This window comes from Oncorhynchus masou, chromosome 9 (assembly GCF_036934945.1).
Source record: "Oncorhynchus masou masou isolate Uvic2021 chromosome 9, UVic_Omas_1.1, whole genome shotgun sequence".
Lineage (NCBI taxonomy): Eukaryota > Metazoa > Chordata > Actinopteri > Salmoniformes > Salmonidae > Oncorhynchus > Oncorhynchus masou.
This window is the reverse complement of record NC_088220.1, coordinates 9,539,082-9,561,700: the sequence shown is the minus strand read 5'-3', so window position 1 is coordinate 9,561,700 and position 22,619 is coordinate 9,539,082. Positions and strand designations below refer to the sequence as shown.

General features: G+C 43.4%; 2 pseudogenes; one reads left to right on the top strand and one right to left on the bottom strand.

Moving 5' to 3' along the window:
* The window catches only part of LOC135545404 (phospholipid-transporting ATPase VB-like), a 23,396-nt pseudogene extending 19,168 nt beyond the window's left edge, over positions 1–4,228 (top strand).
* LOC135545403 (sideroflexin-1-like) overlaps positions 2,600–22,619 on the bottom strand; it is a 36,277-nt pseudogene continuing 16,257 nt past the window's right edge.

Genomic DNA, 22,619 nt, shown 5'->3' with positions numbered 1-22,619 from the left:
AGAAGCCATCCAGGAGGGGTGTGTAGAAGGCATTAGCGATTGTATTTCTATAAATTGTATAATTCTTCCTGGAATAAACTGCTTTGACATTGTTCTTCTGTTTTATTATTTTTAGTTGAGAAACACAGGATCATTTTGGCACATCAAACCCAGTTGATTAGCTTTTCAAATGGTTAAAACATTCTTATAGCGGTAAAAATCCACTGTGGTGGAACAGGCCTCTGCTGTGTCCAACCTTGACCAGTAGATGGCAGTAGGCAAGCAGTGGTTCTGCCTGTCTGGGTTTGAATGAGAACAAAGATTAAAGCTGAGGAAAATGTTACATTTATAGACTGTTTCATATTTGATTATTTTGTTACACGGAGACGGAATTAGCCATGTGACCTGAACAGGGGAAAAGCCAGTAAGGCTCCAGTCCTGCCCTCCAGGACATCTACAACACCTGATGTCACAGGAAGGCCAAGAAGATCATCAAGAACCTCAGCCACCCGAGCCACTGCCTGTTCACCCCGCTACCATCCAGAAGGGGAGGTCAGTACAGGTGCATCAAAGCTGGGACCGAGAGACTGATAAACAGCTTCTATCTCAAGGCCATCAGACTGTTAAACAGTCCCCACTAGCCGGCCTCTACACAGTACCCTGCCCTGAACCCTAGGCACCGTTACTAGCCAGCTTCAACCCGGTACTCAACCCTGCACCTTAGAGACATTGAACACTGGTCACTTTAATAATGTTTACGTACTGTTTTACCCCCTTCATATGAACACTGATTGTACAAAACATTATGAACACCTGCTCTTTCCATGACATGGACTGACCAGGTGAATCCAGGTGAAAGCTATGATCCTTTACTGATGTCACCTGTTAAGTCCACTTCAATCAGTGTAGATGAAAGGGAGGATACCGGTTAAAGAAAGATATTTAAGCCTTGAAACAGCTGAGACATGGATTGTGTCTGTGTGCCATTCAGAAGGTGACTGGGCAAGACAAAAGATTGAAGTGCCTTTGAACAAGGTATGGTAGTAGGTGCCAGGCGCACCCGTTTGTGCCAAGAACTGAAATGCTGCTGGGTTTTTCACGCTCAACAGTTTCCCGTGTGTATCAAGAATGGTCCACCACTCAAAGGACATTCAGCCAACTTAACACAACTGTGGGAAGCATTGGAGCCAACATGGCCCAGCATCCGTGTGGAACACTTGACACATTGTAGAGTTCATGCCCCAACGAATTGAGACTAGTTCTGACGTCAAAGGAGGGGGGGAACTCAACTCAATAATAGGAACTCAATAATAGGAAGGTGCTCTTAATGTTTTCTACACTCAGTGAATATTCTGTATAATAAACTGGGTGGTTCGAGCCCTAAATGCTGATTGGCTTAGAGCCGTAGTATACGACAAAACATGTATTTTTTATGTTCTAATTCCATTGGTAACCAGTTTATAATATCAATCAGGCACCTCGGGGTTTGTGGTATAAGGCCAATATAGTCTGCATTGTGCCTAAGAACAACCCTTAGCCGTGGTATATTGGTCATATACCACAACCCCTCGGGCGTTACTGCTTAATTCTAGTCAAGGTTCATCCTATGTAACTACTGCAGTACACAACTCTTCTGTTCATGTACTGTCTATACTGTCTGTGCACACCATTTATAAAGATATTTCTGCATTGTGTGTTTATTTCATTTGTTGTACTCTTGTGTTTATTGTTATTGTGTTGCTAGATATTAACGTATGGATGACGTGTGTAATGTTCTGTTGCTAGATGTTAACGTATGGATGACGTGTGTAATGTTGTGTTGCTAGATAGATATTAACGTATGGATGACGTGTGTATGGTTGTGTTGCTAGATAGATATTAACGTATGGATGACGTGTGTATGGTTGTGTTGCTAGATAATATCGTATGGATGACGTGTGTATGGTTGTGTTACTAGATGTTAACGTATGGATGACATGTGTAATGTGTTGCTAGATGTTAACGTATGGATGACGTGTGTAATGTTATGTTGCTAGATAGATATTAACGTATGGATGACGTGTGTATGGTTGTGTTGGTAGATAGATATTAACGTATGGATGACGTGTGTATGGTTGTGTTGCTAGATAGATATTAACGTATGGATGAAGTGTGTATGGTTGTGTTGCTAGATAGATATTAACGTATGGATGACGTGTGTATGGTTGTGTTGCTAGATAGATATTAACGTATGGATGACGTGTGTATGGTTGTGTTGCTAGATGTTACTGCACTGTTTTCTTATTAATTTAATTGTTTTTCACCTTTATTTAACCAGGTCGGCCAGTTGAGAACAAGTTCTCATTTACAACTGCGACCTGGACAATAATAAAGCAAAGCAGTGCGACACAAACAACACAGAGTTACACATGGAATAAACAAAAGTATAGTCAATAACACAATAGAAAGAAAAAAAGAGTCTATATACAGTGTGTGCAAATGGCGTGAGGAGGTAAGGCAATAAATCGGCCGTAGTAAAAGTGGAGATAGCAAAATGCTTATGTTTCTAAACCTGCGATAAAATCTGCAACTCTGTACGCGACCAATTATCTTTGTTTTATTAATAAAAAACACACCACAACCCTTTTGAGATTTTTATTTTATTTCATCCAGTTAGGTCTAGACATTACATCCCAAATTTAAATCGCAAAAAAACAAAAAAAAACAATGAATGACTAACAGTATTTCATAATACCCTTTCTTAAAAATACCCATTTAATTTATATTACAGTAAACTGTCATGACTTATTCCTTTCCAGTGGATTTGTATCACTTTGGCTAGATTGACATTCAAGCAGATTGATTTGGCAGATAGGTAAATAACAATATAATAATTGTATTTTGTAATAATTAAGGTTTGTTCGGGCATTTCTTGGGGTTTAATACATCAAGTTAAAGACTAAGGAAAAGAGACACTCATATACATTGTCCACTGGTTGAAAAATATTCCGTTATTAGAATCCATTGTGCTTATCTCTCGCTAATTGTTGCTTTTTAAAGTTAGTTTGAATCTATTTGATGAATGAATGTGCTTAAATAAATGTATAGGACTTTAAGATTGAAATACTGAGAAATAGAAACGTGCAGATCAACCATCAATCACAATATTGTGCTTTTTCATCTTGTATTTTCCCAAACATTGCATTCAATGTTTTACATATGAGGAAACACCAAAAAACGAACAGATGCTGAGACCGTACAGAGCAGCACACTAACGTCATTTACACTTGAGCCAACGTGTGCAGCATTGTAATGTGATCTCAGTGGGAACGTCAGAGAAATTACCTTTAAAAAAATAAATAATCATAATAATTAAAGGTGCATTGTCAGTCCAATGCCACTGGCTCTATAACACGGCTTAGATTGAATCACGACCTAGATCTGCTGACGCTACGTTCAACTAATGAAATACACAGAAACATTATCCATCGCTTCCTATCATCTGTAAGAACAACTTCTATAGCAGGATTCTCTCTGAAAAGACATATATAGAACCATATTAAGTCAATACTGGTAGATATTTTTCCATACTTAAAACATTTAAAAACACATAATGTGATGAACCAAGGACGATACTTTTATCAACCAAACGGAATGTTCACAATAATTATTTAAAAACATTTTTTCAAAAAATTATAAACTTCTATTTTATTTTCAGACAAACTCTGGAATAAACAGCATTGAAACTATCAATTTCTCTATTGTTTGCGTGTATACATCACTTTATTTTTTAAAAGGTACTGCTATTATCCAGAGTTGGCTTTGTCTGACAGTACTGCCACCATTAGGCGGTTGCTACGCTGATATGTCTGTAGTCCAGAGTTTAACATCATGTGCATTTCAGTGAATCTTCCAGCAGATCACAAGGTCTAGCTATTCCTTAAATTTCACTGTCCATATAGATTTTTTTAATTAGGGATTGACAAATATGCACAAGACATGCTGTGCTTGTGTCGAGCCTGAGAGATGGTCTAGCTAGCCTGAGACAGCAGCAAAGGAGCACAATAAAACATGTCATCAGCTCTTTGGCACATCGTTCAGCAAGGTCTGTGGGAGCCTCATGACCGGGTTGCATTCAGGACCGCACGGTTTTGCTCTTTAACAAAGCACCACCACCCCCCACATATGAAACTGTAGACAGTATTTGTAGAACATAAGATTTTGTCATCGCTTTTGAAACACAGCTGCTGCGGATGCCACCCTGAAGTGACTATACAGACAGACGAGTTGACTCGGTCTGAAACACACCTGTAACCAACCATATGCCGCACTATCACACTGAGTGGTTTGTTCATGCATGGTTTGGGAAGCAGAATAAATAGTCTGGAATAAACATCAATTATATGACGATATTGCATCAAAAGCACCAGTAATATACGGAACAACGGTCATTGTAAATCATTGTAAGATCTCACATTGTTAGAAGGAGTAAACCCTGGTCATGGAGCCAATATAGAGTTCCATCCCAAACGGCACCCGATTATTCCCTACGTAGTGCACTACTTTTGGTACTCTATTATTCCCTACGTAGTGCACTACTTTTGGCACCCTATTATTCCCTACGTAGTGCACTACTTTTGGTACTCTATTATTCCCTACGTAGTGCACTACTTTTGGCACCTTATTATTCCCTACGTAGTGCACTACTTTTGGCACCCTATTATTCCCTACGTAGTGCACTACTTTTGGTACTCTATTATTCCCTACGTAGTGCACTACTTTTGGCACCCTATTATTCCCTACGTAGTGCACTACTTTTGGTACTCTATTATTCCCTACGTAGTGCACTACTTTTGGTACTCTATTATTCCCTACGTAGTGCACTACTTTTGGCACCCTATTATTCCCTACGTAGTGCACTACTTTTGGCACCCTATTATTCCCTACGTAGTGCACTACTTTTGGCACCCTATTATTCCCTACGTAGTGCACTACTTTTGGCACCCTATTATTCCCTACGTAGTGCACTACTTTTGGCACCCTATTATTCCCTACGTAGTGCACTACGTTTGGCACCCTATTATTCCCTACGTAGTGCACTACTTTTGGCACCCTATTATTCCCTACCTAGTGCACTACTTTTGGCACCCTATAATTCCCTACGTAGTGCACTACTTTTGGCCAGAGCATTTATAGGAATCGGATGCCATTTGGTACGCAGGACTGGCGAAGTTCACTCATTTGGCAAATATGAATTCATTCAAATGAACTGTACATCATATTGTTATCCTCTGACATGACACTAATATATTACTAGAGGTTGTGTATTGTTGAGAGGTCTCACAAACCATTGTTGAGATTTGGCAAATACTTAGGCATCATAGTTAGATTAAGACTGACTAATACTGATTACTGATATTGTTACTAATACAGGAATACAGACCCTGTTATTTTTCCTGGTTCTCCACTGAACACAAACAACTGTTTTTAAAATGAATATGTTTTGGCAGCTAAATACAATTGACACTCCCCCCCCCAAAAAAAATAAAAATAAAATCTGACCAAAAAACTGTGGGAATACAAACAAACGTCTATCTTAGAAGCCTCTCCTCTTACTGTACACAGACCCACTATAAACCACCATCATCACAGCTCAACAATGAGAGACAATATAACAGCAACAAGGCAAACATCTCAAAAAGACTGAAGGGAGGAGGGAGACAGAAGAGGGAGAAAGAAGACGGAGAGAGGGAGACAGAGGGGAGGAGGGAGAGAGAGGGGAAGAGGGAGAGAGAGGGGAAGAGGGAGAGAGAAGATGGAGAAAGAAGACAGAGAGAGGGAGACAGAGGGGAGGAGAGAGAAGAGGGAGAAAGAAGACAGAGAGAAGGAGAGAGCAGTGAGAAGAGAAGACAGAGAGAGGGAGACAGAAGAAAGAAAGAGAGAGACAAGAAAGAGAGGGAGAGAGGGAAGGAGGGAGAGGAGAGAGACTGCACGAGAGAGAGGGGTGAGGGAGACGGAGAGGGGAGAGAACCAAGGCATTCTGTCTGAGGAGCAGAGGACAGAAAAGAGGAGAGGATGAGAAGCAGAAGTGAACTTTGGCACACAGAATGAGGAGGGTTGTGGTGTCTGCCAGTAGAGCTGCTCTGAGGAACGCTACTGTTGGGCTGGACACTCATAGTCCTTTATTGAAGTAGACCCTCTCCACACCAGGGTAGCTCACACGGATCTTCTCCTGAAGCTCTGGCTCCAATCGGCTTACTGACATAGAGCTGGAGAGAGAGGGACAAAGAGAGATGGGAGAGAGAGAGAGAGATGTGAGAGCGAGCGATGGCCAGAAAGAAAAAGAGAGATGGGGAGACAATACAAAGTTATGCACCATTCCTGATCAACACAGCTCGCAATGATAATTCACTCACCTCTTCTGGGGGAACAGTGCACAGCACAGCGGAGTGGCAAACACCAGGCTGAAAGACAAGCAACACATAAGGGTCAGCAACACATAAGGGTCAGCAACACATAAGGGTCAGCAACACATAAGGGTCAGCAACACATAAGGGGCAGCAACACATAAGGGTTAGCAACACATAAGGGTCAGCAACACATGGGTTAGCAACACATAAGGGTCAGCAACACATAAGGGGCAGCAACACATAAGGGGCAGCAACACATAAGGGTCAGCAACACATGGGTTAGCAACACATGGGTTAGCAACACATGGGTTAGCAACACATAAGGGTTAGCAACACATAAGGGTCAGCAACACATAAGGGTCAGCAACACATAAGGGGCAGCAACACATAAGGGGCAGCAACACATAAGGGTTAGCAACACATAAGGGGCAGCAACACATAAGGGTCAGCAACACATGGGTTAGCAACACATAAGGGTCAGCAACACATAAGGGGCAGCAACACATAAGGGGCAGCAACACATAAGGGGCAGCAACACATAAGGGTCAGCAACACATGGGTTAGCAACACATGGGTTAGCAACACATAAGGGTCAGCAACACATAAGGGGCAGCAACACATAAGGGGCAGCAACACATAAGGGGCAGCAACACATCTACTATATAGAGCTAGACAGTAGATTAGATACCACAGCTATAATTCCTGGCCCTTTCCCAAGACACAATGTTGCTTCAAAACAGCTGTTGTGATATCTAAACGACACTGTACTTATGTTTACGTGATAGTTATATCACGGGTGCTTCACAGCGTTTACAGTATATGTTACGGGTTTGTTCATCAACAGTCCAAATGGTGGTTTATCAACAGTCCAAATGGTGGTTTATCAGCAGTCCAAATGGTGGTTTATCAACAGTCCAAATGGTGGTTTATCAACAGTCCAAATGGTGGTTTATCAACAGTCCAAATGGTGGTTTATCAGCAGTCCAAATTGGTTTATCAGCAGTCCAAATGGTGGTTTATCAGCAGTCCAAATGGTGGTTTATCAACAGTCCAAATGGTGGTTTATCAACCAAATGGTCCAAAATGGTGGTTTATCAGCAGTCCAAATGGTGGTTTATCAGCAGTCCAAATGGTGGTTTATCAGCAGTCCAAATGGTGGTTTATCAACAGTCCAAATGGTGGTTTATCCAAAATGGTGGTTTATCAGCAGTCCATTGCTGGCCACTTACCAGAATCCCACCAAGACCACTTGAATAGGTGCACTCATCCACGGGAACTTCTGAAAAGACCAGAAAACAATGAGACAAACAAAGGGACACATTCCACTCCTCTGAAATGGCTTCCTCTGTTCTGTCCTATTTCCTCACACTGACTGATCACTGAAAGGGCTGGAGTGCAATAGGCAATATGCCTGAGGGCTATAGTTTAGTAGGCACTATTTTGTTTCTACCTATCCAGTTAGTTTGAATCAGGATGAGGAAATAGAGCATTTGGACTTAGCAGTCTTCTAGACACGGTCAGCAGGCTACGGAGGGTTAGGGTTAGGCTCACACAACACAGCGACAGGCCATTATATATATACACTGTCTCTAGTATAGCCACTTATCAAAAGGTTGACTGCCGTCACGGATACGAGAAAGTAAGGCTGACTGCCGTCACGGATACGAGAAAGTAAGGCTGACTGCCGTCACGGATACGAGAAAGTAAGGCTGACTGCCGTCACGGATACGAGAAAGTAAGGCTGACTGCCGTCACGGATACGAGAAAGTAAGGCTGACTGCCGCCACGGATACGAAAGTAAGGTTGACTGCCGTCACGGATACGAGAAAGTAAGGCTGACTGCCGTCACGGATACGAGAAAGTAAGGCTGACTGCCGTCACGGATACGAAAGTAAGGCTGACTGCCGTCACGGATACGAGAAAGTAAGGCTGACTGCCGTCACGGATACGAGAAAGTAAGGCTGACTGCCGTCACGGATACGAAAGTAAGGCTGACTGCCGTCACGGATCGAAAGTAAGGCTGACTGCCGTCACGGATACGAAAGTAAGGCTGACTGCCGCCACGGATACGAAAGTAAGGCTGACTGCCGCCACGGATACGAGAAAGTAAGGCTGACTGCCGTCACGGATACGAAAAGTAAGGCTGACTGCCGTCACGGATACGAAAAGTAAGGCTGACTGCCGCCACGGATACGAAAAGTAAGGTTGACTGCCGTCACGGATACGAAAAGTAAGGCTGACTGCCGTCACGGATACGAGCAAGTAAGGCTGACTGCCGTCACGGATACGAGAATGTAAGGCTGACTGCCGTCACGGATACGAGAAAGTAAGGCTGACTGCCGTCACGGATACGAGAAAGTAAGGCTGACTGCCGTCACGGATACGAGAAAGTAAGGCTGACTGCCGTCACGGATACGAGAAAGTAAGGCTGACTGCCGCCACGGATACGAGCAAGTAAGGCTGACTGCCGCCACGGAAAGTAAGTCTGACTGCCGCCACGGATAATGAACAAGTAAGGCTGACTGCCGCCACGGATACGAAAGTAAGGCTGACTGCCGTCCACGGATACGAAAGTAAGTCTGACTGCCGCCACGGATACGAAAGTAAGGCTGACTGCCGTCACGGATACGAAAGTAAGGTTGACTGCCGCCACGGATACGAAAGTAAGGTTGACTGCCGTCACGGATACGAAAGTAAGGCTGACTGCCGCCACGGATAATGAAAGTAAGGCTGACTGCCGCCACGGATACGAAAGTAAGGTTGACTGCCGCCACGGATACGAAAGTAAGGCTGACTGCCGCCACGGATACGAAAGTAAGGCTGACTGCCGCCACGGATAATGAAAGTAAGGTTGACTGCCGTCACGGATACGAGAAAGTAAGGCTGACTGCCGCCACGGATACGAAAAGTAAGGCTGACTGCCGCCACGGATACGATGAATGTAAGGCTGACTGCCGCCACGGATACGAAAGTAAGGTTGACTGCCGCCACGGATACGAAAGTAAGGTTGACTGCCGTCACGGATACGAGAAAGTAAGGCTGACTGCCGTCCACGGATAAAAAGTAAGGCTGACTGCCGTCACGGATACGAGAAAGTAAGGCTGACTGCCGTCACGGATACGAAAAGTAAGGCTGACTGCCGTCACGGATACGAAAAAATGTAAGGTTGACTGCCGTCACGGATACGGAATAGTAAGGTAATGACTGCCGTTTATTCCACGGATACGAATGTAAGGTGGATGACTGCCGTGTATCACGGATACGAGAAAGTTCTAAAGCCTATGACTGCCGTCACGGATACGAGAAAGTAAGGCTGACTGCCGTCACGGATACGAAAGTAAGGTTGACTGCGGTGGTTGTCGGATACGAAAGTAAGGCTGACTGCCGTCCACGGATACGAGCAAGTAGGTAAATATGTGAACATACATGAACAGACAAAATGCTAAATGATGTGAATAATACCTTCAGGAAGGCTTTCTTTTCCAAGGTGTTCATTAAAAATGGAGGGATAGCTGAGAAACAAAATGGTAATATAAAATGTTAATCCTTTATAAATGTTTATTCATACATCATAATCAACCTATACAAACATGATCTTTCACCTGATAACATGGTGGATTTCAAGCTTTTATCATTTCCAGTGTATCATATGGAGTTGCCAGGTTGGAGTCACAGATTGCATGGGTTGCCAGATTGGTTCTAAAGCCTATTGTGTAATACGTACCCATTCCAGGAGAGGCCATGAGGATTCGAGACACCACCACCTGAGAGATAGCCTGCTTAGCGGCGGTCGTTGACTCTCCTAACCGGTTGTCGTTCTCCGTCGGTTATCGGAATGCCGTGTTTCAGTTCCCTGGACAAAAGTTGAAGAAGAAAAGTAAACATCTATTAAACTATTATCTTTCTGTTGAAAGACCTTATAGAAACTGGCATTGATGATAAAGACCCTTTCTGTTGAAAGACCTTGTCCAAGTTGTAGAAAGAAAAAATGTAAATAAGCAATGAGTGATATATGCTATAGAAAAAACAATTTAAAAAGGAGAGAATTGAGCATTGTAGTAATCTAAACAACATTTCAAACATTTAACACTATAGATTAGTAGAGAATTTAGAAGAAAAACACTTAAAATGCTGAATGCATATTTGCAAAGACATACTTTCAAGCAGAAGGTGGTACAGGCTAGTTGGTCTTACCGTTGCCTCATGAGAGGGATGTTGATGCAGTTCGCAGCAGCAACAGCGGCGAAGGGAACTAACCTCCCTACGAGGGGAGATATGTGCTGGACAACAACAAAAGGTTGGAGTTAAATAGACAGACATGAGTTGAATTGATCTATACATTCTAATATTTTTCCAAAGCTTTAAAAGCTCTTTGTGTATGTCATGATGGTTATGATGAGTGACATTTGTTTCCACAATGGGAATACCGTATGAAATACACAACATTAACTCTCACTTTCAACACATTGACTAACCAGCAAAGCAGATAGCAGGCAAAATATGTAGACTACTTCTATTCGTGGTTACAATTCACTTCTATTCACTATTTTGGACATGATAACTACTCATGATATGACTTGTGAGTAGCTATGTTTGATAACATTCCCTTGTGATGTGGTTGATGGTAAATGAATGAATGAGAACAGGGTTTCAGTGGGTTAATACCTTTGTTAGTGCATTTAGTCCTAGAGCCGTGGCTACTGCCCCTGTGGTAGCAGATACATAGGCTGTGCCAAGCTGACTGCAAACGAGAGACGCATTCAGAAATTCACAGTCATATTATCCAAACCACAAAATATTACAGGGTTAATAGGTATCAGAAACACACAAGACAAAAAAACCTACCAGAGCAACATCAGCTAAAAAATTATATAGAACAGGGCTATTCAACTGGCGGCCAGATTCGGCCCGTTTATTCATTTAGACTGGCCCTTTGATCAATTCTGATCATTAACAAAATATCTGAAAATAAATCTCCGTCAGAATCCGACGTTCCGGGTCAAAATGACAAGAACTATGGTGGATGTCTATAGTGTGGTTTCTATGACTACGGTGGTTGTCTGTAGTGTGGTTTCTATGACTACGGTGGATGTCTATAGTGTGGTTTCTATCACTATGGTGGTTTCTATCACTACGGTAGTTGTCTATAGTGTGGTTTCTATGACTACGGTGGTTGTCTATAGTGTGGTTTCTATCACTACGGAGGATGTCTATAGTGTGGTTTCTATGACTTCGGTGGTTGTCTATAGTGTGGTTTCTAGCACTACGGTGGTTTCCATGACTACGGTGGTTGTCTACAGTGTGGTTTCTATGACTACGGTGGTTGTCTATAGTGTGGTTTCTATCACTACGGAGGATGTCTATAGTGTGGTTTCTATGACTACGGTGGATGTCTATAGTGTGGTTTCTATGACTACGGTGGTTGTCTATAGTGTGGTTTCTATGACTATGGTGGTTTCTATCACTACGGTAGTTGTCTATAGTGTGGTTTCTATGACTTCGGTGGTTGTCTATAGTGTGGTTTCTAGCACTACGGTGGTTTCCATGACTACGGTGGTTGTCTACAGTGTGGTTTCTATGACTACGGTGGTTGTCTATAGTGTGGTTTCTATGACTATGGTGGTTTCTATCACTACGGTAGTTGTCTATAGTGTGGTTTCTATGACTTCGGTGGTTGTCTATAGAGTGGTTTCTAGCACTACGGTGGTTTCCATGACTACGGTGGTTCTCTACAGTGTGGTTTCTATGACTACGGTGGTTGTCTATAGTGTGGTTTCTATCACTACGGAGGATGTCTATAGTGTGGTTTCTATGACTACGGTGGATGTCTATAGTGTGGTTTCTATGACTACGGTGGTTGTCTATAGTGTGGTTTCTATGACTATGGTGGTTTCTATCACTATGGTAGTTGTCTATAGTGTGGTTTCAATGACTTCGGTGGTTGTCTATAGTGTGGTTTCTAGCACTACGGTGGTTTCCATGACTACGGTGGTTGTCTACAGTGTGGTTTCTATGACTACGGTGGTTGTCTATAGTGTGGTTTCTATGACTACGGTGGATGTCTATAGTGTGGTTTCTATGACTACGGTGGTTGTCTATAGTGTGGTTTCTATGACTACGGTGGTTGTCTATAGTGAGGTTTCTATGACTACAGTGGTTGTCTAAAGTGTGGTTTCTATGACTACGGTGGTTGTCTATAGTGTGGTTTCTTTGACTACGGTAGTTGTCTATAGTGTGGTTTCTATGACTACGGTGGATGTCTAAAGTGTGGTTTCTATGACTATGGTGGTTTCTATCACTACGGTAGTTGTCAATAGTGTGGTTTCTAGCACTACGGTGGTTTCTGTCACTAGGTGGTTGTCTATAGTGTGGTTTCTATCACTGCGGTGGTTTCTATCACTACGGTGGTTGTCTGTAGTGTGGTTTCTATCACTATGGTGTCACTTGGCTCTGTCATAACCTGTCATAACCTCACATGGTCTCTCCTATCATTGCTATGCAGACGACACAATTAATCTTCTCCTTTCCCCTTCTGATGACCAGGTGGCGAATCGCATCTCTGCATGTCTGGCAGACATATCAGTGTGGATGACGGATCACCACCTCAAGCTGAACCTCGGCAAGACGGAGCTGCTCTTCCTCCCGGGGAAGGACTGCCCGTTCCATGATCTCGCCATCACGGTTGGCAACTCCATTGTGTCCTCCTCCCAGAGCGCTAAGAACCTTGGCGTGATCCTGGACAACACCCTGTCGTTCTCAACTAACATCATGGCGGTGGCCCGTTCCTGTAGGTTCATGCTCTACAACATCCGCAGAGTACGACCCTGCCTCACACAGGAAGCGGCGCAGGTCCTAATCCAGGCACTTGTCATCTCCCGTCAGGATTACTGCAACTCGCTGTTGGCTGGGCTCCCTGCCTGTGCCATTAAACCCCTACAACTCATCCAGAACGCCGCAGCCCGTCTGGTGTTCAACCTTCCCAAGTTCTCTCACGTCACCCCGCTCCTCCGCTCTCCACTGGCTTCCAGTTGAAGCCGCATCCGCTACAAGACCATGGTGCTTGCCTACGGAGCTGTGAGGGGAACGGCACCGCAGTACCTCCAGGCTCTGATCAGGCCCTACACCCAAACAAGGGCACTGCGTTCATCCACCTCTGGCCTGCTCGCCCCCTACCACTGAGGAAGTACAGTTCCCGCTCAGCCCAGTCAAAACTGTTCGCTGCTCTGGCCCCCCAATGGTGGAACAAACTCCCTCACGACGCCAGGACAGCGGAGTCAATCACCACCTTCCGGAGACACCTGAAACCCCACCTCTTCAAGGAATACCTAGGATAGGATAAGTAATCCTTCTCACCCCCCCTTAAATGATTTAGATGCACTATTGTAAAGTGGCTGTTCCACTGGATGTCAGAAGGTGAATTCACTTAATTTGTAAGTCGCTCTGGATAAGAGCGTCTGCTAAATGACTTAAATGTAAATGTAACTATGGTGGTTTCTATGACTACGGTGGTTGTCTATAGTGTGGTTTCTATCAGTACGGTGGTTGTCTATAGTGTGGTTTCTATCACTACGGTGGTTTCTATGACTACAGTGGATGTCTATAGTGTGGTTTCTATCACTACGGTGGTTTCTATCAATATGGTGGATGTCTATAGTGTGGTTTCTATCACTACGGTGGTTTCTATCACTAGGGTGGTTGTCTATAGTGTGGTTTCTATCACTACGGTGGTTTCTATCACTACGGTGGTTGTCTGTAGTGTGGTTTCTATGACTACGGTGGTTGTCTGTAGTGTGGTTTCTATGACTACGGTGGATGTCTATAGTGTGGTTTCTATCACTACGGTGGTTGTCTATAGTGTGGTTTCTATGACTACGGTGGTTGTCTATAGTGTGGTTTCTAGCACTACGGTGGTTTCTATCACTACGGTGGTTGTCTATAGTGTGGTTTCTATGACTACGGTGGTTGTCTATAGTGTGGTTTCTATGACTACGGTGGTTGTCTATAGTGTGGTTTCTATGACTACGGTGGATGTCTATAGTGTGGTTTCTATCACTATGGTGGTTTCTATCACTACGGTGGTTGTCTATAGTGTGGTTTCTATGACTACGGTGGTTGTCTATAGTGTGGTTTCTAGCACTACGGTGGTTTCTATCACTACGGTGGTTGTCTATAGTGTGGTTTCTATGACTACGGTGGTTGTCTATAGTGTGGTTTCTATGACTATGGTGGTTGTCTATAGTGTGGTTTCTATCACTACGGTGGATGTCTATAGTGTGGTTTCTATCACTACGGTGGTTGTCTGTAGTGTGGTTTCTATCACTATGGTGGTTGTCTATAGTGTGGTTTCTATGACTATGGTGGTTGTCTATAGTGTGGTTTCTATCACTACGGTGGTTGTCTATAGTGTGGTTTCTATCACTACAGTGGTTGTCTATAGTGTGGTTTCTATCACGCTTGGATTGCGTCCTACCTGACAGGTCGCTCCTACCAGGTGGCGTGGCGAGAATCTGTCTCCTCCGCCACGCGCTCTCACCAATGGTGTCCCCCAGGGCTCTGTTCTAGGCCCTCTCCTATTCTCGCTATACACCAAGTCACTTGGCTCTGTCATAACCTCACATGGTCTCTCCTATCATTGCTATGCAGACGACACACAATTAATCTTCTCCTTTCCCCCTTCTGATGACCAGGTGGCGAATCGCATCTCTGCATGTCTGGCAGACATATCAGTGTGGATGACGGATCACCACCTCAAGCTGAACCTCGGCAAGACGGAGCTGCTCTTCCTCCCGGGGAAGGACTGCCCGTTCCATGATCTCGCCATCACGGTTTGATAACTCCATTGTGTCCTCCTCCCAGAGCGCTAAGAACCTTGGCGTGATCCTGGACAACACCCTGTCGTTCTCAACTAACATCATGGCGGTGGCCCGTTCCTGTAGGTTCATGCTCTACAACATCCGCAGAGTACGACCCTGCCTCACACAGGAAGCGGCGCAGGTCCTAATCCAGGCACTTGTCATCTCCCGTCAGGATTACTGCAACTCGCTGTTGGCTGGGCTCCCTGCCTGTGCCATTAAACCCTACAACTCATCCAGAACGCCGCAGCCCGTCTGGTGTTCAACCTTCCCAAGTTCTCTCACGTCACCCCGCTCCTCCGCTCTCCCACTGGCTTCCAGTTGAAGCTCGCATCCGCTACAAGACCATGGTGCTTGCCTACGGAGCTGTGAGGGGAACGGCACCGCAGTACCTCCAGGCTCTGATCAGGCCCTACACCCAAACAAGGGCACTGCGTTCATCCACCTCTGGCCTGCTCGCCTCCCTACCACTGAGGAAGTACAGTTCCCGCTCAGCCCAGTCAAAACTGTTCGCTGCTCTGGCCCCCCAATGGTGGAACAAACTCCCTCACGACGCCAGGACAGCGGAGTCAATCACCACCTTCCGGAGACACCTGAAACCCCACCTCTTCAAGGAATACCTAGGATAGGATAAGTAATCCTTCTCACCCCCCTTAAATGATTTAGATGCACTATTGTAAAGTGGCTGTTCCACTGGATGTCAGAAGGTGAATTCACCAATTTGTAAGTCGCTCTGGATAAGAGCGTCTGCTAAATGACTTAAATGTAAATGTAACTATGGTGGTTTCTATGACTACGGTGGTTGTCTATAGTGTGGTTTCTATCACTACGGTGGTTGTCTATAGTGTGGTTTCTATCACTATAGGTGGTTTCTATGACTACAGTGGATGTCTATAGTGTGGTTTCTATGACTACGGTGGTTGTCTATAGTGTGGTTTCTATCACTATGGTGGTTGTCTATACTGGGTGGTTTCTATACTGGTGGTTGTCTATAGTGTGGTTTCTATCACTACGGTGGTTGTCTGTAGTGTGGTTTCTATGACTACGGTGGTTGTCTATAGTGTGGTTTCTATCACTACGGTGGTTGTCTATAGTGTGGTTTCTATCACTACGGTGGTTGTCTATAGTGTGGTTTCTATCACTACGGTGGTTGTCTATAGTGTGGTTTCTATCACTACGGTGGTTGTCTATAGTGTGGTTTCTATGACTACGGTGGTTGTCTATAGTGTGGTTTCTATCACTACGGTGGTTGTCTATAGTGTGGTTTCTATCACTACGGTGGTTGTCTATAGTGTGGTTTCTATCACTCCGGTGGTTGTCTATAGTGTGGTTTCTATGACTACGGTGGTTGTCTATAGTGTGGTTTCTATCACTACGGTGGTTGTCTATAGTGTGGTTTCTATGACTACGGTATCACTATGGTTGTCTATAGTGTGGTTTCTATCACTACGGTGGTTGTCTATAGTGTGGTTTCTATCACTACGGTGGTTGTCTATAGTGTGGTTTCTATCACTACGGTGGTTGTCTATAGTGTGGTTTCTATCACTACGGTGGTTGTCTGTAGTGTGGTTTCTATGACTACGGTGGTTGTCTATAGTGTGGTTTCTATTAGCTATTGGTGTCTATAGTGTGGTTTCATTCCAGGAGGGCCATGAGGATTCTAGACACCACCACCTGAGAGATAGGTTGTAGCGGCGTGTGGTTTCTCACTAACCGGTTGTCGTTCTAGCGTGGTTTCGGAATATGGTGTTTCTGTTCCCTGGACAAAAGTTGAAGAAGAAAAGTGTGGTTTCTATTAAACTATTATCTTTCTGTTGAAAGACCTTATAGAAACTGGCATTGATGATAAAGACCCTTTCTGTTGAAAGACCTTGTCCAAGTTGTGGAAAAAATTAAATAAGCAATGAGTGATATATGCTATGAAAAAAACAATTTAAAAAGGAGAGAATTGAGCATTGTAGTAATCTAAACAACATTTCAAACATTTAACACTATAGATTAGTAGAGAATTTGGAAGAAAAACACTTAAAATGCTGAATGCATATTTGCAAAGACATACTTTCAAACAGAAAGGTGGTACAGGCTAGTTGGTCTTACCGTTGCCTCATGAGAGGGATGTTGATGCAGTTCGCAGCAGCAACAGCGGTGAAGGGAACTAACCTCCCTACGAGGGGAGATATGTGCTGGACAACAACAAAAGGTTGGAGTTAAATAGACAGACATGAGTTGAATTGACTATACATTCTAATATTTTTCCAAAGCTTTAAAAGCTCTTTGTGTATGTCATGATGGTTATGATGAGTGACATTTGTTTCCACAATGGGAATACCGTATGAAATACATCACATTAACGGTGGTTTCAACACATTGACTAACCAGCAAAGCAGATAGCAGTCAAAATATGTAGACTACTTCTATTACGTGGTTACAATTCACTTCTATTCATATTTTGGACATGATAACTACTCATGATATGACTTGTGAGTAGCTATGTTTGATAACATTCCCTTGGATGTGGTTGTGGTAAATGTGGTTTCAGTGGTGCATTTAGTCCTAGAGCCGTCTATGCCCCTGTGGTAGCAGATATGGTGGTTTCAGAAATATCACTAGTGGTTTTATCCTAAACTCTATAGTGTGGTTTCAAAATATTTCTATGACTACGGTTAATTATAGTGTGATTTCTATCACTACGGTGGTTTCATCACTACAAGACAAAAAAACCTACCAGAGCAACATCAGCTAAAAAAATGATATAGAACAGGGCTGTTCAAGTGTGGTTTCATCATTCGGTGGTTCATTTAGACTGGCCCTTTGATCAATTCTGATCATTAACAAAAGTCTGTTCCCAGTCAGAATCCGGTGTGGTCAAAATGACAAGAACTATGGTGGTTGTCTATAGTGTGGTTTCTATGACTACGGTGGATGTCTATAGTGTGGTTTCTATCACTATGGTGGTTTCTATCACTACGGTAGTGTCTATAGTGTTTTTATCACTACGGTGGTTTCTATCACTACGGTGGATGTCTATAGTGTGGTTTCTATCACTACGGTGGATGTCTGACTACGTGGTTGTCTACAGTGGTTTCTATGACTACGGTGGTTGTTTATAGTGTGATTTCTATCACTACGGTGGTTTCTATCACTACGGAGGTTGTCTATAGTGTGGTTTCTATGACTATGGTGGTTGTCTATAGTGTGGTTTCTATCACTACGGTGGTTGTCTATAGTGTGGTTTCTATGACTAGTGGTTGTCTATAGTGTGGTTTCTATCACTACAGTGGTTGTCTATAGTGTGGTTTCTATCACTATGGTGGTTGTCTATAGTGTGGTTTCTATCACTATGGTGGTTGTCTATAGTGTGGTTTCTATCACTATGGTGGTTGTCTATAGTGTGGTTTCTATCACTATGGTGGTTGTCTATAGTGTGGTTTCTATCACTACGGTGGTTGTCTATAGTGTGGTTTCTATCACTCCAGTGGTTGTCTATAGTGTGGTTTCTATCACTATGGTGGTTGTCTATAGTGTGGTTTCTATGCACTATGGTGGTTGTCTGTAGTGTGGTTTCTATCACTACGGTGGTTGTCTATAGTGTGGTTTCTATCACTACGGTGGTTGTCTATAGTGTGGTTTCTATCACTATGGTGGTTGTCTATAGTGTGGTTTCTATCACTACGGTGGTTGTCTATAGTGTGGTTTCTATCACTACGGTGGTTGTCTATAGTGTGGTTTCTATCACTATGGTGGTTGTCTGTAGTGTGGTTTCTATCACTACGGTGGTTGTCTATAGTGTGGTTTCTATCACTACGGTGGTTGTCTATAGTGTGGTTTCTATCACTACAGTGGATGTCTGTAGTGTGGTTTCTAGTGCCTATGTGGCAGGTTGATTTTTTCTTCATGTGAATTTATCTCTATCGTTTGAACAATTTAAGCTACAAAAGTATGTGGACACCCCTTCAAATCAGTTGAGTCGGCTGACGGGTGTATAAAATCAAGCACCCAGCCATGCAATCTCCATAGATAAACATTGGCAGTAGAATGAAGAGCTCAATGACTTTTAACATGGCACTGTCATAGGATGCCAACTTTCCAATAAGTCAGTTCATAAAATGACCTGCCCTGCTAGAGCAGCCCCGGTGAAATGTGCGTACTGTTATTGGGAAGTGGGAACATCTAGGAGCAAAAGGCTCAGCCGTGAAGTGGTAGGCCACACAGCTCACAGAATGGGGTAGCACGTAAACATCATCTGTCTTCGGTTGTAACACTCACTACCCAGTTCCAAACTGCCTCTGGAAGCAACGTCAGTACAATAACTGTTCGTTAGGACCTTCATGAAATGGGTTTCCATGGCCGAGCAGCCGCACACAAGCCTAAGATCACCATGCACAATAACCTCAACCCCATCGAACACCTTTGGGATGAATTGGATCGCCGACTGCGAGCCAGGCCTAAATGGCCCAACATCAGTGCCCGATCTCACAAATGCTCGAGGCTGAATGGAAGAAACTACCCTCAGCAACGTTCCAACATCTAATGGAAACCCATCACAGAAGAGTCGATGCTGTTATAGCAACAAAGGTGGGAGGGGGGAAACTCCATATTGATGCCAATGTTCAACGAGCAGGTGTCCATATACTTTTGGTCATGTAGTGTATTGTTGTATTAAATTACTGAGATGCTCAGTTTTCAGACGATTTTCAAATTACCTAATTACTTTTAAGAGACATTTAATACATTTTAATGATTATCAAATGTTTTGGTTGCCACCTCGACTCTAGCTGGTTGAGAACATTTAATTTTAAGACAAGTAATTTATTGGTGTGTGTATGGCTTTATATATATAAAAAAGCCTAACACACACACCAATAAATTACTTATATATATATATATATATATATTTACACACAGAATAATAATTACACATGGAAAATGTCTGGTCCCCCTGCAATCAAACTCTTTTTTTGTTTGTTTTTACACATCTGGCCCCTGTAAGAATATAAAAGTAGTTGAATATCCCTGATATAGAATCTATAAAACCAACTTACTTGACTGAGAGAGGAGCATCTCCACTCCTATTGGTGTAGTTGACTATTGCATTGAAGGACTGATTGATCCATTGCCATAAGACTACAGCTGGAGTTGTCCTGAGGAGAGAGAGAGAGAGAGAGACACTTCAATAAGACTACAGCTGGAGATGTCCTGAGGGGGGGGAGAGAGAGAGAGAGAGGGACACTTGGAGTTGTCCTGAATAAGACTACAGCTGGACTGGAGTTGTCCTGAGGAGGAGAGAGAGAGAGAGAGGACACTTCAATAAGACTACAGCTGGAGTTGTCCTGAGGAGAAAGGAGAGAGAGAGAGAGAGAGAGAGAGAGAGAGAGAGAGAGAGAGAGAGCTGGAGTTGTCCTGAGGAGAGAGAGAGAGAGAGAGAGGGAGAGGACACTTCGAATAAGACTACAGCTGGAGATGTCCTGAGGAGAGAGAGAGAGAGAGAGGATACTTCAATAAGACTACAGCTGGAGATGTCCTGAGGAGAGAGAGAGAGAGAGAGAGAGAGAGAGAGAGAGAGAGGACACTTCAATAAGACTACAGCTGGAGTTGTCCTGAGGAGAAAGAGAGAGAGAGAGAGAGAGAGAGAGAGAGAGAGAGAGAGAGAGAGGACACTTCAATAAGACTATAGCTGGAGTTGTCCTGAGGGAGAGGGGGACACTTCAATAAGACTATAGCTGGAGTTGTCCTCAGAACACAAAAGCTTTTACTATCTCATCCTGGAATATACAAGGTCTGAGGTCATCTGCCTTTGGCCTAAAGAGCAGGAACAAGACTTTATCTAAGAAATTAGAAATACAGACATTGTCATCCTACAAGAAACATGGTATAGAGGAGATGAACCCACTGGTTGCCCTCTAGGTTACAGAGAGGTTACAGGTGGTCCCATCCACCAAACTACCAGGTGTGAAACAGGGTAGAGACTCAGGTGGTATGCTAATTTAATATAGAGCAGACCTAACCCACTCTCGTATATTAGTCAAAACAAGAACATTATACATCTGGCTAGAAATGAATAAGGAAATGATCTGAGATAAAAATGTCCTCATGTGTGCTACCTATATCCCCCCACTAGAATCCCCATACTTTAATGAAGACAGCTTCTCCATCCTAGAGGGGAGATCAACCATTTCCAGGCCCAGGAACATGTACTAGTCTGTGGTGACCTACATGCCAGAACTGGACAAGAACCTGACACCCTCAGCACACAGGAGGACAAACACCTACGTAAAGGTGACAGTATTCCCTCCTTTAAAATATGCCGCCCTAGACACAACTAAGACAACATAACCAACAAAAATGGGTCACCACTCCTGCAGCTCTGTCGCACGCTGGGTCTGTACATAGTCAATGGTAGGCTTCGAGGAGACTCCTATGGTACCTACACCTACAGCTCATCCCTTGGCAGTAGTACTGGGCTCCCGAGTGGTGCAGCAGTCTAAGGCACTGCATCTCAGTGCTTGAGGCGTCACTACAGACACCCTGGTTTGATTCCAGGCTGTATCACAACCAGCCTTGATTGGGAGTCCCATTGGGCGGCGCACAATTGGCCCAGAGTCGTCCGGCTTTGGCTGGTGTAGGCCGTCATTGTAAATACGAATTTGATCTTAACTGACTTGCCTAGTTAAATAAAGATTAAAAAACATTTTTTTTATAAAAAATACTGTAGATTACTTCATCGCTAACCTCAACCCAGAGTCTCTTACAGAGTTCACAGTCAGTCCACTGACACCCCTATCAGATCACAGCAAAATCACTTCATTATCAAATCTAAAAATATCAAGCAGACAACCTAAGAAAATTAACAATAATAACAAATGGTTTGATGAAGAATGCAAAAACCTAAGAAAGAAATTGAGAAACCTATCCAATCAAAAACAGAGACCCAGAAAACCAGAGTCAACGCCTTCACTATGGTGAATAACTAAAACAATACAGAAATACACTATGGAAAAGAAGGAACAGCACGTCAGAAATTAGCTCAATGTAACTGAAGAATCCATAGAAGAATCAAACCACTTCTGGGAAAATAGGAAAACTCTGTGTTTGTTTAGAGTTATGGAGATGTATGGATAAACCACTTCTCCTTTTTGGCTCTATAACAAAGAACAACAACATACACATGATGAATTACAAATCTTATAATTGGCTATAAAAGACTACCAGAACCCACTAAATTCTCCAATTCCATTGAATGAACTACAGGACAAAATACAAACCCTCCAAACCAAAAAGGCCTGTGGTGTTGATGGTATCCTCAATGAAATTATAAAATATACAGACCACAAATTCCAATTGGCTATACTTATACTCTTTAGCATCATCCTTAGCTCTGGCATCTTCCCCAGACTTGTAC